The 15462-nt window shown below is 47.3% G+C and overlaps 1 protein-coding gene across 3 annotated transcripts in view; it reads left to right on the top strand.

Annotated features, from left to right (window-relative positions):
- Positions 1–224: 224 nt before the first annotated feature.
- The window catches only part of LOC141735565 (zinc finger protein 131-like), a 45264-nt gene continuing 30026 nt past the window's right edge, over positions 225–15462 (top strand). Inside the window, exon 1 of one of the 3 annotated variants that reach the window (XM_074568562.1) lies at positions 225–366. The gene's annotated coding sequence lies outside the window, so the exon portion shown is untranslated. The remainder of the gene's footprint in view (positions 367–15462) is intronic. The other 2 variants (XM_074568559.1, XM_074568563.1) reach the window with 2 other exon arrangements.

The following is a 15462-nucleotide window of genomic DNA, read 5'->3' as shown; positions in this document are numbered from 1 at the left end:
CGTAGCTCTGGCCGGGACTGCACGAAGCAGACGCGACGCGACACCCCACTCCCAGGCCCGCCCAGGCTATGGCTCCTCACGGCGGCACCGCCCACCCTCAACGGCCGCTTCCCACCCGCAGCCGTGCGGCGCTGACACCACCACCCCCCGACAACAATTCCCAGAATGCACCGAGAAATCGAACCGCGTCCCCTGCCGTCTGCTCATCCTGTCATGTGAAAGGTGACTCTAACGTCACTTCCGCCGCGTAGTGCAGGCCGGGAATGCGAGTCGCGATTGGCTGACGCCTGCCCCGCTTTTCAACGAGCTGAGGAGCAGGAAGCGGTAACGGCAGGGCGGGTGTGGCAGGGTGAGGGCTTCCTCGTGGTGAGTACCTTGGGGAACTGCCTTCCCATTCCGCGGAGTGCCACGCTGGGGCGCGACCCGTCCAGGAATTGTAAAGGAATCAATTTAATGCGCGCTTTGATGACGTAATAATGACTAACGGGGCAGTGGTGTTGCTAAACGTACAGCTCGGACCGGCACTGGCCGGGTCCCCTCCTCGGGGGCTCCCCCGTGGAATACTCGCGCCTACCGGTGGTCGCCTGTGCCGCTCTCAGAGCGCCCGTGCCCGGTGGGCATTCGGCGCTGGCTAGGCCTTCCGCTTTCTCCCGCTCCTGGGACTCGGCGGGCACTCATTGGTTCCTCCGACTAGGGCGGGCTCTGCCGCCGCCGCCTTACGATTGGCGATAGTTGCGTTGACGGCCAACAGGGTCGTGGCTGGGGTGTGTGAGCCTGTGGCTGGCTGTGGAGTGCGTAGCCTGAACCTCGGAGGTGGCGCGCGCGGCTGCGAGGGGCTCGGGCGGGGCCTTGCCTCGCCTCTGAGAGCTCCGTGGAGCCTCGAGCCGGCGGGGACTGCAAGGGGTGCTGGATCGTGGTGCTGCCTCGCAGCCGCTATGGGCAGTGATAAGCCTCTCCTGCCCTTTAGCAGTGCGGCACCCGGCATGTACCTTGCTCGGTAGGGTGCGGATACCTGGGTTGCCTCTGCCTCAGCAGGGGCGAGACCTTGTCTGTAGCTGAGAGGGGACAGAGGGGCTGGCTTGCATCCTTGCTCTGTGGTTGTTATTTTTGAAGAAAAATATATAGCAAAGTGCACAAGAAGTTCTCACGTCTGTGCTATCTTGAAGCAACCACTGTTGTTACCCACCAAACACCCCTCATTCTCCTTTCTTGAGTTGGCTACAACGAGATGGCAGTGGTTTGGCCATTGCTCAGTCTGCTGATCTGCGTTGTCTGAATTGCCATAACTCTGTTCTGCTTGCCTGTGTTTGTGTATGATCTGTATAGAATAAGAGGACTTCCTGTTGAAGTGTAGGAGTATGAAAATAAGATTACCTCATTGAGGTAGATTTATGAGAACAGATCTGCAAACTGCATGCATATTATCTGAGATGCATCCAGTGTCAGAAGTTGATAAGGTTAAGTCAGTAGTAACTGGGTCTTCCAAGAAAATCCAGGTAAATAACTGAGTTAGTCCAGTTTCTGTCACTCATCTATGAGCTTGCATGTAAGCGTCAACGTGTATCGCTTCTGTCTGCCTTCCCTGGCTTCTTGGGTTTTCTCTGAGGACTGTGCCTTTCGCTTCTTGCTCCAAAGTAGTCGTGTTCTCATTAAACATATGCTGTTCTGTTGAGCTTTCTTCTGCGATATCACCGAGTTTAAAATGAGAATACTCAATGAATGCTGCAACTGTATTTAGATACGTGATAAATTAACTTTTTTTACTAGTTTTGTGTTAATTCAGGAAAATAAATTATCTATCATAAGTTGTTTTCTTATTCATGATTTTCAGTGTTCTGAGAAAGACTGAAACTTATTTAAATTTCTTAGATGGGGGGCTTGCTCTGTTGTTTTGAGGGGTTTTTTTTGTAAGATCTTCCTTCAAACATGCAATTTGGAAGTAAATTTTGGTTAGATGGAATTCATGATATTTGGGGGGGTTGAAATTTTGTTTGGTTTAACTTTTAAGGAATTATGCTTTTAACTGCAAGTCAGCTATCCTTGTATGACATGTCAAAATGGGCAAGAAGAATTAAACAGTGAAGTAAATGGCTGACAGCTTCCCATGTAATACTTTATGTGGAATACCAGATGATGGAAGAAAGGCAGGAGCTGCTGATCATCTGTCTTAGACTCATCATTAAAAATGAGGTGAAGGCAGCAGCGGCATTCTCTCCCTTCAACTTCACCGTCCCCCTTGCCCTCACAAGATCCTGATATGTATTTCAGCATCTGCTTGGCAAAGCAGTGATAGCAGCTAGAACTAGACTTCCATAAGCAGTTGCTTCTGCTCTTCTTTTTTTATGCTCTTGGCAAAATGACTTCTCTATGGGACAGTTTTTCTGAGATGCAAGAAAGAGTGTGTTTTGTGGTAAAAATAGGAATTCCACAATTTCCTTTACTTGACGTCTGTTAGTCATAAGAAAATAACTTTGCTTTTATCATAACCAGGTAATTCTTCTCTCTACTTCCATTGAACCCCATATACCAGTATGTGTGTTTGCTGGAAGCGAGGTAGAGTTTACACAGCTGCACAAGGGGAGTTAGCAAGCATAGTGGCATCAGCTCAGACGTGGTTAGTACATGTAAGGAACAGGTTTGTACTCAGGATTTTCCAATTCCAATTGCACACAAAAAAATCTGTCTGTACTAAGTATAACAATATAGTGAAGGGTATGTCTCAAATTCCCTTAAGACTTATTCAAACCTAATCACCGTTTTCTCTCAGAAACCATATGTTCTTCAAAGTGAGTTAGACTGTGAAAAGAAACAAAGTTTCTGCATTAATGTGACTTTGAAATGCGTTTGCTTTTTCTGTGGCATTCTCAGTGTGAGAGCCATGTGAATATGGGAGTTAAAGATGAGTCATTTTGCCTGGAGTTAATTTGTGAAATGCTTTCATTGAAGCACTTGGACTCTCTCCAGAGATTCTTTTGCATAAGTAGCACACTAACATCTGTGTGTCATCCACAGGCACAGATTTCTCCTAAACCTCTTCAGGTCTGAGAACCTCTGCAACTTTCACCCCAGCTATGTTTGTTGTATAAGTGAGGGAGGAACAGCCATCAGATTACAAGCCTACATGTCTCTTTCAAAAGGTTGCCAAAGAATATTTCACCTTGCAGTGGGAGAAGTGTAAAGGATGAATGAATAAGCAGCTCTCTGCTCTTGGGTGTGACAGCACATTAAATCTCTGGTAACTTGTATATACTCAGAAGCTGAAAAGTGCTGCTTTATTACATCTTACTTAAAGGAAGTAAATAGCTTGTGTTCACTAGATACAAAATGTGACTTAAGTATGAAAACTTTCAGAACCATTCTTCCAACAAGTGGATTGGTAGAATTACAAGAAGTAACTTTATAAAGATTCTGACATTATTCTGCTGAGATGTAGAATAGTTAGCTGTGGAGATGTTATATCCCTGCAGTATTTACTTTGAGGAAGGTGATTCCCTGCTGAATCTGTAGAATAAAGAAATGCACTTACCTGCTTTGACTGTTTTTTTTCATGTATATAAATAAAGCCATGCTCCACTTCATAGACTCATAGAATCATAGAATTGTCGGGGTTGGAAGGGACTTTAAAGATCATCTAGTTCCAACCCCCCTGCCATGGGCAGGGACATCTCCCACTAGATCAGGTTGCTCAGAGCCCCATCCAGCCTGGCCTTAAAAACTTCCAGGGATGGGGCTTCCACCACCTCTCTGGACAACCCGTTCCAGTGTCTCACCACCCTCACGGTGAAGAACTTCTTCCTGACGTCCGGTCTGAATCGACCCATCTCTAGTTTTAATCCATTCCCTCTAGTCCTGCCATTACCCGACATCCTAAAAAGTCTCTCACCAGCTTTCTTGTAGGCCCCCTTAAGATACTGGCAGGCCACTATAAGGTCTCCTCGGAGCCTTCTTTTCTCCAGACTGAACAACCCCAACTCTCTCAGCCTGTCCTCATAGGAGAGGTGCTCCAGCCCTCTGATCATCCTCGTGGCCCTTCTCTGGACACGTTCCAGCATGTCCATATCTCTCTTGTAGTGGGGGCTCCAGAGCTGGACGCAGTACTCCAGGTGGGGTCTCACGAGAGTGGAGTAGAGGGAGAGAATCACCTCCCTCGACCTGCTGGCCATGCTTCTCCTGATGCAGCCCAGGATACGATTGGCTTTCTGGGCTGCAAGTGCACACTGACAGCTCATGTTGAGCCTCTCGTCCACCAGCACCCCCAAATCCTTTTCTTCAGGGCTGCTCTCAAGCCAGTCGCTGCCCAGCCTATATTGGCGCTTGGGATTGCCCTGACCCAGATGGAGGACCTTGCACTTGGCCTTGTTGAACTTCATGAGGTTGGCATGGGCCCACCTCTCCAGCCTGTCCAGGTCCCTCTGGATGGCATCCCTTCCCTCCAGCGTGTCAGATGCCCCACACAGCTTGGTGTCGTCGGCAAACTTGCTGAGGGTGCAGTCTATGCCACTGTCCATGTCGCTGATGAAGATGTTAAACAAGACCGGTTCCAGTACTGATCCTTGAGGGACTCCACTTGTCACTGGCCTCCACTTGGACGTGGACCCATGGACTTGTTCACTTTCAGGTTCATCAGATGGTCACAAACCTGATCTTCACTTACAATGGGCAGTTCTGTCCAACCCCTGCCATTGTCTTCTGTCACTCTGGTAGTGTGACTGGAGCCCTTGCCAGTGAAGACTGAGGAAAAGAAGTCAGAAGACTGAGGAAAAGAACCTTGGCCTTCTCCATATCACTTGTCACCAGTTCTCCCGTTTTCTTTCTGAGGGGGCCCACACCTTCCCTAGTCGTCCTCTTACCATTAATGTACCTATAGAAAGTTTTGCTGTTTCCCTTGATCTCCTTGGCTAAATTTAATTCTAACTGAGCTTTAGCTTTTCTCACCAGGTCTCTTGCTGTTCGGACAGCTTCCTTATATGCCTGCCATTCTAGCTGTCCTTTCTTCCATTCCTTATAAAGTTTCTTTTTGTGTGACAGTGTGTCCAGGAGCTCCTTGTTCATCCAGGCAGGTCTCCTAGCATTCTTTCCTGCCTTCCTCTTTGTCAGTATAGTTTGCTCCTGGACATGGAGAAGGTGATCCTTGAATACTGACCAGCTGTCCTGGGCTGAGCTTTCCTCTAGAGCTTCCCTCTAGAGCACTTAATTAACCCTAACGTTTCCTACCTGTCAGCTTGTCCTGGTTCCAGCAGGGATAGGGTTAATTTTCACAAGGAGCTGGGACGGGAGTCAGCCGGGTCGTTATTCAATACCATGTGATGCCATGCTCAGTATATAGCTGGGGGAGCTGGCCTGGTGGGGGAAGCAGGAACCGCTGCTAGGGAGTGGGCTGGGCTTCAGATTCTGGTCAGTGAGCGGCAGTACATTGATCGTGTTTTGTATATTCCTCTATCAGTATTATTGTTGTTGTTTTCCTCTTTCTTTTGCTGTTCTGTTAAACTGCCTTTATCTCAACCCACGAGTTTTGCCTTTTTCTTCCGATTCTCTTCCCATCCCGCCGCTGGAGGGGGGGGAGGAAGTGAGTGAAAGACCCTGTGGTTCTTTGTTGCCGGCTGTGGCTAAACCACAAGTCCTTTTTAGTGCCCAATGTGGGGCTCGAAGGATTGAGATAACGACAAATACGACCAGAGCTTGTTAAAACGAACTTGTTGTGTGCATTTATTATATTAGGTAAATAGTCGCTGGTCACCATGTTGCTTGGTTTGTTCTCATGGCTGTGTTATGTAAATTCCTATATGCTCTATGTACTCCCCGCAATGCTGTTTATTGCCTCTGGGAGAGGGATCAGGGTTATCATTTTGCGGTCCTGTGTAATATCAACTTATGATAATATCACTGTTCAGACGGTTATGTTGAGGAGTTTATATGGTGTTGCTGTCCTGCCTGTACCTTGGGCACCATCTCTTGGAATGTATTAATAATAGCACCCAGTCTATGGGGGAAACAGGGGGGGACACTTTCCCCATCTCTTTTGCTTCCCTTTTCTCCTTCAGGCCAGGTACAACAGGTTTTGAGAATTTTGAATACCCTTGGAATGTTCAAACCAGAATGTTCCTATTGTTATGTCTCCTGAATGTGTTCCAGATCTTGTTTAGGGTTAAACAACTATTTAAGACTACCACCCAAAGATCTGCTCCAAGTCATGGGTAGCATGGCATATGGGCAGATATCTAGAGAGCTTCTCACCTCCCATGGTCTGGGACTTCACCCCCAAACAACTTCAGGACCCTGATAAAGCGATAGAATATTTGAAACGAAAAATGCTGTGGCTATTCTAGAGAGGCGCAACTCACTGCACTGTGCTGGGCCCTGGCCAATATCTACCAGGCACTGCTCGGTGTTATGCAGCACCCTCAGGGGGAAGAGATGGAAACTAGACCTACAGGCACTGCAACTACTGCAGCCCCTGTGGCAGCCACTGCAGCTACTCCAACCCCCGTGATAGGCACTGCAGCTGAACCAGGAAACCAACCCATGCCAGTCTCAGTCACCCCTATATAGAAGAAGAAATACACCGAGAAATCAATTCGCTTAGTAAGGGATGACAATGAACCAGGGTCATCACGAAAACAGGAAGAAGCAGAACCAGAGATAATCACTCGATCCCTATCCTTGAGTGAGCTGCAGGATATGTGAAAAGATTTCAGCCGACTTTCAGGCGAGCACATTGTCACCTGGCTGCTCCGATGCTGGATAATGGGGCCGGTAGTTTGGAATTAGAGGGCAGGGAAGCCAGACAGCTGGGATCCCTGTCTAGGGAAGGGGGCATTGACAAGGCGATTGGGAAAAAGACCCAAGCCCTCAGCCTCTGGAGGCGACTCCCGTCAGGCATGAGGGAGAGGTACCCCTTCAGTGAAGATGTTGTATGTCACCCAAGCAAGTGGACCACCATGGAAAGCGTTATCCGGTATCTGAGGGAATTAGCTGTGCAGGAGATGATTTATTGTGAGCCGATCGATGCACAGTTACCCATAGACCCTGATGAAGTCCAATGCACAAGGCCCATGTGGTGGAAGTTTGTACGGAGCGCACCATCGTCATATGCCAACTCACTGTCAGTAATGGAATGGAAAGGTGAAGAGGGACCAACGGTGGATGAGGTGGCTGGCCAGCTCCGGCGATATGAAGAAAGTCTCTCTTCCGCCCTTGTCTCAGCTGTGGAGAAACTGTCCTGGAAGGTCCAGCAACTTGAAGAGAATATGTACTGCTCCCCACCCGTATGGGCCAGCATCTCAGCTATTAGGAGTAGGTGTCTCTCTGCTCACGAGAGAGCATACAGAGGGTACACACCGCGAGGCACCCTGTGGTTCTACCTGCGTGACCATGGGGAGGACATGAGGAAGTGGGATGGACAACCTACCTCAACCCTAGAGGCACAAGTACGTGAGTTGCAAGGAAGGACAACCACAAAAGGGGATCCCTCCAGGAAAAGTGCCGCCCCAGTTTCCAGTGGGCCGTTCCCCAGACAAAGCAGAAGGCCTGATCTTGCTTCTGATCCTCTTGAAGGAACTTCCAAGTCATTTCTGCAAGAAGTGAGTAATGGATACTATGACCAGGATTAGAGGGGCCCTGCCTCCGGCCAGGTGGAGGAAAGGGACAACCGGGTTTATTGGACGGTGTGGATTCGATGGCCTGGCACATCAGACCCACAGGAGTATAAGGCTCTAGTGGACACGGGTGCACAGTGCACCCTAATACCATCAAGCTATAGAGGGGCAGAACCCATTTGTATTTCTGGGGTGACAGGGGGATCCCAAGAGTTGACTGTACTGGAGGCGGAAGTGAGCCTAACTGGGAATGAGTGGCAAAAGCATCCCATTGTGACTGGCCCAGGGGCTCCATGCATCCTTGGTATAGGTTACCTCAGGAGAGGGTATTTTAAGGACCCAAAAGGGCCTTTGGCATAGCTGCCTTGGAGACGGAGGAAGTTAAACAGTTGTCTCCCTTGCCTGGTCTCTCAGAGGACTCTGCTGTTGTGGGTCTCCTGAGAGCTGAAGAACAGCAGGTGCCGATTGCTACCACAACAGTGCATTGGTGGTAATGTTGCACTGAGACACTCTGATTCCCATCTGTATGCTGACTCATTGACTGGAGACCCAAGGAGTGATCAGCAAGACTTACTCGCCCTTTAACAGTCCCATACGGCCAGTGCAAAAATCTAATGGAGAGTGGAGGCTAACTGTAGACTATCGTGGCCTGAATGAAGTCACACCACTGCTGAGCGCTGCCGTGCCAGACATGATAGAACTCCAGTACGAACTGGAGTCCAAGGCAGCCAAGTGGTATGCCGTGATTAATATCGCAAATGCATTCTTCTCAATCCCTTTGGCAGCAGAGTGCAGGCCACAGTTTGCTTTCACTTGGAGGGGCATCCAGTACACCTGGAATCGACTGCCCCAGGGGTGGAAACACAGCCCCACCATTTGCCATGGACTGATCCAGACTGCACTGGAACAGGGTGAAGCTCCAGAACATCTGCAATGCATTGATGACATCATTGTATGGGGAAACACAGCAGAAGAAGTTTTTGAGAAAGGGAGTAAAATAGTCCAAATCCTTCTGAAAGCTGGTTTTGCTATAAAGCGAAGTAAGGTCAAGGGACCTGCGCAGGAGATCCAGTTTTTAGGAATAAAATGGCAAGATGGACGCCGTCAGATTCCAATGGATGCGATCAACAAAATAGCAGCTATGTCTCCACCAACTAGTAAAAAGGAAACACAAGCTTTCTTAGGCATTGTGGGTTTTTGGAGGATGCATGTCCCAGTCTACAGTTTGATTGTAAGCCCTCTGTGTTAAGTGACCTAGAAGAATAATGTTTTTAAATGGGGTCCTGAGCAATGACAAGCCTTTGAACAAATCAAACAGGAAATAGTCCATGCAGTCGCCCTGGGGCCAGTCTGGGCAGGGCAAGGTGTTAAAAGTGTGCTCTACACCACAGCTGGGGACAATGGTCCTACCTGGAGCCTCTGGCAGAAAGCACCAGGGGAGACATGAGGTTGACCCCTAGGGTTTTGGAGTCAGGGATACAGAGGATCCGAAGCCCGCTACACTCCAACAGAAAAAGAGATATTGGCAGCATATGAAGGTGTTCGAGCTGCTTTGGAAGTGGTTGGTATGGAAGCACAGTTCCTTCTTAGCACCTCGACTGCCGGTGCTGGGCTGGATGTTCAAAGTGATGGTCCCTGCTACGCATCATGGAACTGATGCTACGTGGGTGTTATGGTTTGAGAAACCCATAACCATTTACTGTCGTTTAGACAATCATTCTGTCACCCAATGACCCCTCCCACCTAGGAAGGAGAATTGGTGAAAATAAGGAAACATGAGGGTTAAAATATAAATAGATTTAATAGGATAAGACTAAATAATTAACAATAATACTAAAGAACCAGTATTGATCCCGATATTAATATCAAATATGCAAGGATTATACTCAGCCAATTATATCAGTAGGAAGCTGTGCACTCCCAGCAGTGGACAGGAAATGTCGGACACTGCGAGTGCTATGGCTTTGGGAGGAAGGGAAGGCCTTGGGGGTCAAGCACCGGGGCAAGGAGTTCTCTGGACCGTCACCATCAAGGGAGAGAGACAACTACGCAGCGAACTTTCTAATTTATATAGAATGTGACGTCCATGGTATGAAATAATCCTGTTGTCCAGCTTGGGTCAAGTGCCTGGGTATTGCTCTTCCTCATCCCTGCACTTGGCAAGGCTCAGAAATACTGAGGCCTTGAATCCCACATAGCCTAGCTGACTATAAAGTAAATATTTTCACAAATTCAGACACTGGAGTCTTCTAAAAGTACAGTTTTCCCAAGCATTAGAAGAGGAATTAGTCTTGTGTCGCTCAAACCAGGACAGTGGATTAAGTGGATTGCACTGATCACGCTGGAGGCTCGAATGGGAAAACCCCAGTGTCCTGATTTGAGGTAAAATGGAACCAACTTTCTGTTCAGTAATTTTACCTTGGAGCTAAGCCTCTTCTAACTCTCTGAAATTAACAGCATATTGTGCAGAAACTGTTTGCTCTCAGAGTGATAAGACCTATGTTTATAGTGAATACCAAGGAATGGTGTGCAGAGAGGCTCTTGCTTATACTTATTGCTATAACAACCAAGGTCAGCTAATTTTGTTATTTGCCCCGTTGGAGGGTTGGAAGCGGAAAAGCATAGAGGGGTCATATCAGTGGGGAGGAGCAGACAGGACAGGTGACCCCAAACTGACCAACAGGGGTATTCCATCCCATCTGCCCCATGCTCAGTACAAAAGCTGAGGGAGCAAATGGGTCAACCTCTTTCTTTAATGGCTAGCATCCAAGGAGGACCCTATCTGTTCATCTGCCTTTGATCCTGATCCATGCGTTCCTGACTCCAAGTCTGGAATCCAGTTCCCGTCCATCGCTGAGTCCAGTCTGAGTCTCCAGTCCAGTCTTCCTCAATGCCTGCCTTTGATGTGATCATCATCCTGGGAGCTCGATAAGGTTTTGTGTATATTTCCTTATTTTCTTTTTATTGATTTTTTTTTACTATTAATATTTTCATTAAAGTAGTTTAGTTCCTTGTTGTTGGAGTGGGAGACGGACCCGGAGTAACGATGGAGTCTCAATATGAGTATGATCGTTCTCCCTTTATTCCAGTTTTCACAGAGTATATATAGACAGGCAATAAGAGCACGCGCTAGCGGCAGCTATATGATTGGCTTACAGTCTCTGTTCACGCACTGTCCATGCAGTTCATTCACACATCAGATTGGTTACAAGAATTCGCATAGTAAATTGCTTAGTCATTAGCACAACATGTTTTCTACCTTCTCAGTTCCCGTTTTTCCCATGTACTAATTCCATCTTCTACCACCTGTTTTGCTCTTAATCTAAACTCTCATAGTAGGGAGGCTGGCTCACATGGCCATTTTCTCTCAGATACATTCCTACAATACCCCCTTTTTCTTCTTGAGCCAGCCAGACCTTATGCATGGCATTTTCTATCATGTCAGTCACTTTGCAGAGAACACACGAGGCTACCATAATCAATAATAATATAACCAACAATAGCATGAGCCCTTGCTTTAGGAAGTCTGATAACCATCCCGTTATACCCCATGAGTTTAACCAATCATCGAAACCCTTTTTAACTGCTTTTAATTTGGACATGTTATCCTTCAGCTCCCGTAACTGCTTATGAATGGATGATGAGTGGTTGGAAAGGTTCATACAACACATACCTTCAAAATCTTCACATCCATGACCCTGAGCCAACAGCAAAAAATCAATAGCCGCTCAATTTTGCAACATAGCATGCTGAATGCTATCAGCATCAGTAAGCAAGCTAGATAGGATTTCAGTTGTAAGGTTTATCTGTTTACTTGCCCAACACCCTATCTTATTCAACATATTTAATGCCGTTGCTGTTCCTAGCGAGGGAAGAATACTTAGCCCTATTCTTTGTCCGAGATTCGAAAATGTTATAGGGTCGTCACAGGATGGAGTGAAGGTATGAACTGTTCTCTTGGCTCTGTGTTTCCTGTATGCTCTGCTCACTGTGTCTTTGGCCGTACGCAGGCCTCTGCTCGTAGATCTGCCACGTCTCCCCCTTTTTTGTTTAACACCAGACCATTTATTAACAAGGTCGCCATGACTTGTGCTTCTACTCGTTGTGACGCTCTTAGCAGGTTATATACTAAACACAATTAAAAACAGAATCAAAAAGAACCCTGCTAAGGCAATAAATACCCAGATTCCTAAATTTAGCCCAGAAAGCCAATTTCTTTGGATTTACCCACGAGAAATCCTTTTGTAATATTTCAAATACATTGTGGTTCATTAAGTCTTGAATCTTTAGTATTTGAGCTTTTAGCTGATCATGTAAAGGACGAATATTTTGTTGCAACGACATGTCAAATTGTGATAACCAAGGGTCAAGGTCATCCTTTTTGATGGGGACATTATACGTGGCTTGGATCCATTCCAGAAACCTGCTGACAGCACAAGCGACCCTGGAAAAACAATCGCGGTAACATTTCAATCATCATAGTTACTGGTTTTTAAAAGGTATGTGGCAAAAACACCCACTCTAATGCAGTCAGGCTCTTTGCGAGTGCATCATCCCACTGTCCTATCAGGGCGTAAAGTTGAAATTCTTGTAGGAAGGTGTTCAGTGCGTCTTGCAGCAGTAGTAGACTATATCTTATCTTGCAACATGCTGTAATGCCTTCGGAGCTGTTGGGGTTAATGAACATAGAACTTATGGGGGGGCGCGGGGGCAGACACAGTGCTTCAGGGCATCCCCTGTACCTTCAAAGTGTGCTCATGTCTCTCTCCCCCTCTCTGACCCGAGACAGCCCCCCTATATCCTGCACTGGATTGAGTGGAGAAGTACAGGCTAGAGTCGCTGCACGCGTGGCCAGCGTATGCAGCGAGTCTCACCAAACTCATGATCCAGCTTTGCTAACAGCAGCTGTGTGATACGTGACTACATTGTTGTAATCTTCTTCTGTGAAGGTCAGGTTCTCATGGATACACACATAGTTTTTAGAGCAACATATTCTACAACTCGTACAAGGGTACGATGCAAAGCGGCATTTACAACTAATCGTATAATGCTTATTAAACACAGCAAACAGCATACTAAACATAACAGACAAATTCCTTCCACACAGGCGATGAGTATAATTTGCTTCAACCAACCCCACCCCCAAGTCCATCCAGCAAAGAGATTTCACCCAGTGGTCTCCACAAGTTGCTGGTTCGGTCGGTGCAGTTCTTGCAACTGGGCATGGATGGATTTGGAGTGCTCACTTAGATTCATACAATACAGTCCTTTAAAATCTTGACAACCATGTCTGTGAGCTGAAAGCAAAAAATCAGTAGCAGTTCTGTTTTGCAACATCGCATATCGAATACTATCTACATCTAGCAATAACTCAGAAATAGCTGTACTAGTAGCATTGTTAAACTTATCCTTGTCAGCAAGAGAGTCCTTGTTATCACGAATCCTTGGCAGCAAAAGAGTCCTCGTTAGCAAGAGCGCATGCGGACTCCCTGTTCTTGCTGGTACTGTGCTTTGATCTTCTTCCACAACAGGCCAAGATTCTCAAGCAGCTGGATAAGGTGTCTGTGAGTCCATTACAGGCTTATGTCATCCAAATGTTTTTCTTGCAAGCACCCGAGACTGAATAACAATTGGTGTGATATATGTGTTTTCCAGCACCCAGGTGCGAGTCCCTTGAGTGTATTTACAATCCTCCTCGCCGATCTTCCGTTGCTTTCCCATATTCCACCCCCTTGCTCAAGAGACCGCTTCTGCTGGGGTTCATTTTAGTCTCGCAGGGTATAACACAGAGCAATCTACTAAGGCATGCAATAACATAGACACATATAGGAAAAACCCAAAACCATATCTCTATAGTACTGCTTTGAATCAGGTGTCCTATTTCTCTTTTTCTGACGCTTTCTCGTAATGCTTATGGCATACTTTTGTGCTAACGTGGCACATTTCCCATCTAATTGTTCCTGTTTGGTTTCTTTTTTTTTTTTCTCTTTTTTTCCTCTTTTTTTTTTTTCCTTTTTTTTCTTTCTTTTTTTTTTCCCCTTCCATCACTTCCAACTGACATAAAAGTCTGCCTTTGCAACAAGAGCTCAGGTTCTCATTTTCCTACAGAGCATCCTATAGACTTTGGCTCAACTCCTTTTCCCAATCAACCATGATCTTATAGGCAAACAACAAACAACCAGCCATACGCCCTGCACGGGCGAGCCGTTCCCGAGAGCATAAACGTGTCGGCTCGTGAAAACTCCCCCAATATTTCAGGACTTCCATCGGTTCTACAGCCCATCCTGGTGTATCTACCTGGGGCGCGCTCGCCTTACGTCTAAACATTGTGTATATACAAACTTCTTCACTTGACGGAGTGTCAGCCCTAGTTGCATACGAGAACAGTACCACACCGGGCAGAACACCTGCTCAAGTGGAGTCACCTAATGACACTGCACACAACAAAAAGCAAACAGTAGCACACATGCTGATCAGCAGGTATAAGCTGGCGCCTGCACACACTTACACAGCAGTCATACAAAACCAGCACTTCTATCTCAGGGAGACGACTGGGGAGGGGAGGGGGCGAGGCGGGCAATGGCAGGAGCAAACAGCTCCGGCTCTGTCCTTCTCTGCTGACATTCTGCCTCCTCCCTCGGCCTCAGGTGGAGCAGAGGGGATCAGCAGGGGATCGTCCCAGACCTTCGGACCTGGCCTGCTCGATCCCCCTCCCGTGGGTTGTAATGCTGCAAAAGCCCCGGCTGCCGTGGCTCGCTCCGCCTTCATATCTTGTAAGGTCGATAACACCAACCGCCATGTCGTCTCCAACGGTGATGCCTCTTTGTCTCCTTTACTTATCACTTCCCACAGTTTTTTCCCAACAGCCTCCCATATTTCTGGTTTAAAAGCTGTCTGGGGCTCTGGTGCGAATCCGCTCTCTCTGCACCAGGTTAACAACCTTTGGAGCATACGCTCATCGTATTTCACCCTTCTCTTAGAGGGGATATGCAGGAGAAGTCTTAATATAGCCCCTTCTTCTTTTGTTACTTGTTGCCCCATCTCCTGCCCCGGCTTAATCAGTTTGAGCAACAGTTTCGCTGGTGTTTCAATCCCTCTCTTAGAGAGGATCCCAGCGAGTAGCATGGCCGCAGCTTCTGTTTCCATAGCTGCGCCTGGGAGGTGAGGAGCGACCTCACACCGTTGTCTGCTCCCGCTGATGCGCCCAAGCAGCACGTCTCCCAGCCGAAGTTTCCCACTCCCCTCCTCTAGCTGCTTACCGCAGTCTCGGAGAACTCAGTCGTGCTGAACCATCCTCTGCTACCAGATGTTGGAGTGGGAGACGGACCCGGAGTAACGATGGAGTCTCAATATGAGTATGATCGTTCTCCCTTTATTCCAGTTTTCACAGAGTATATATAGACAGGCAATAAGAGCACGCGCTAGCGGCAGCTATATGATTGGCTTACAGTCTCTGTTCACGCACTGTCCATGCAGTTCATTCACACATCAGATTGGTTACAAGAATTCGCATAGTAAATTGCTTAGTCATTAGCACAACATGTTTTCTACCTTCTCAGTTCCCGTTTTTCCCATGTACTAATTCCATCTTCTACCACCTGTTTTGCTCTTAATCTAATCTCTCACAGTAGGGAGGCTGGCTCACATGGCCATTTTCTCTCAGATACATTCCTACACCTTGTAAATTCATAAATCTCTTTATCTTTTTCTCTCCTCTCCTTGGGGTTTTTGAGAGGTGGGAGAGAGCGTCTGTCATTCATCTCGTTGGCCAGTCCGGCCCAAACCACGAAACCCTAGGAATCTTGGAAGTGATCATGGACTGGCCAGAAGACAAAGATTTCGGAATATCATCAGATGAGGAGGTGAT

Source organism: Larus michahellis, chromosome W (genome assembly GCF_964199755.1).
Source record: "Larus michahellis chromosome W, bLarMic1.1, whole genome shotgun sequence".
Lineage (NCBI taxonomy): Eukaryota > Metazoa > Chordata > Aves > Charadriiformes > Laridae > Larus > Larus michahellis.
This window is presented reverse-complemented; position numbering and strand designations above follow the sequence as displayed.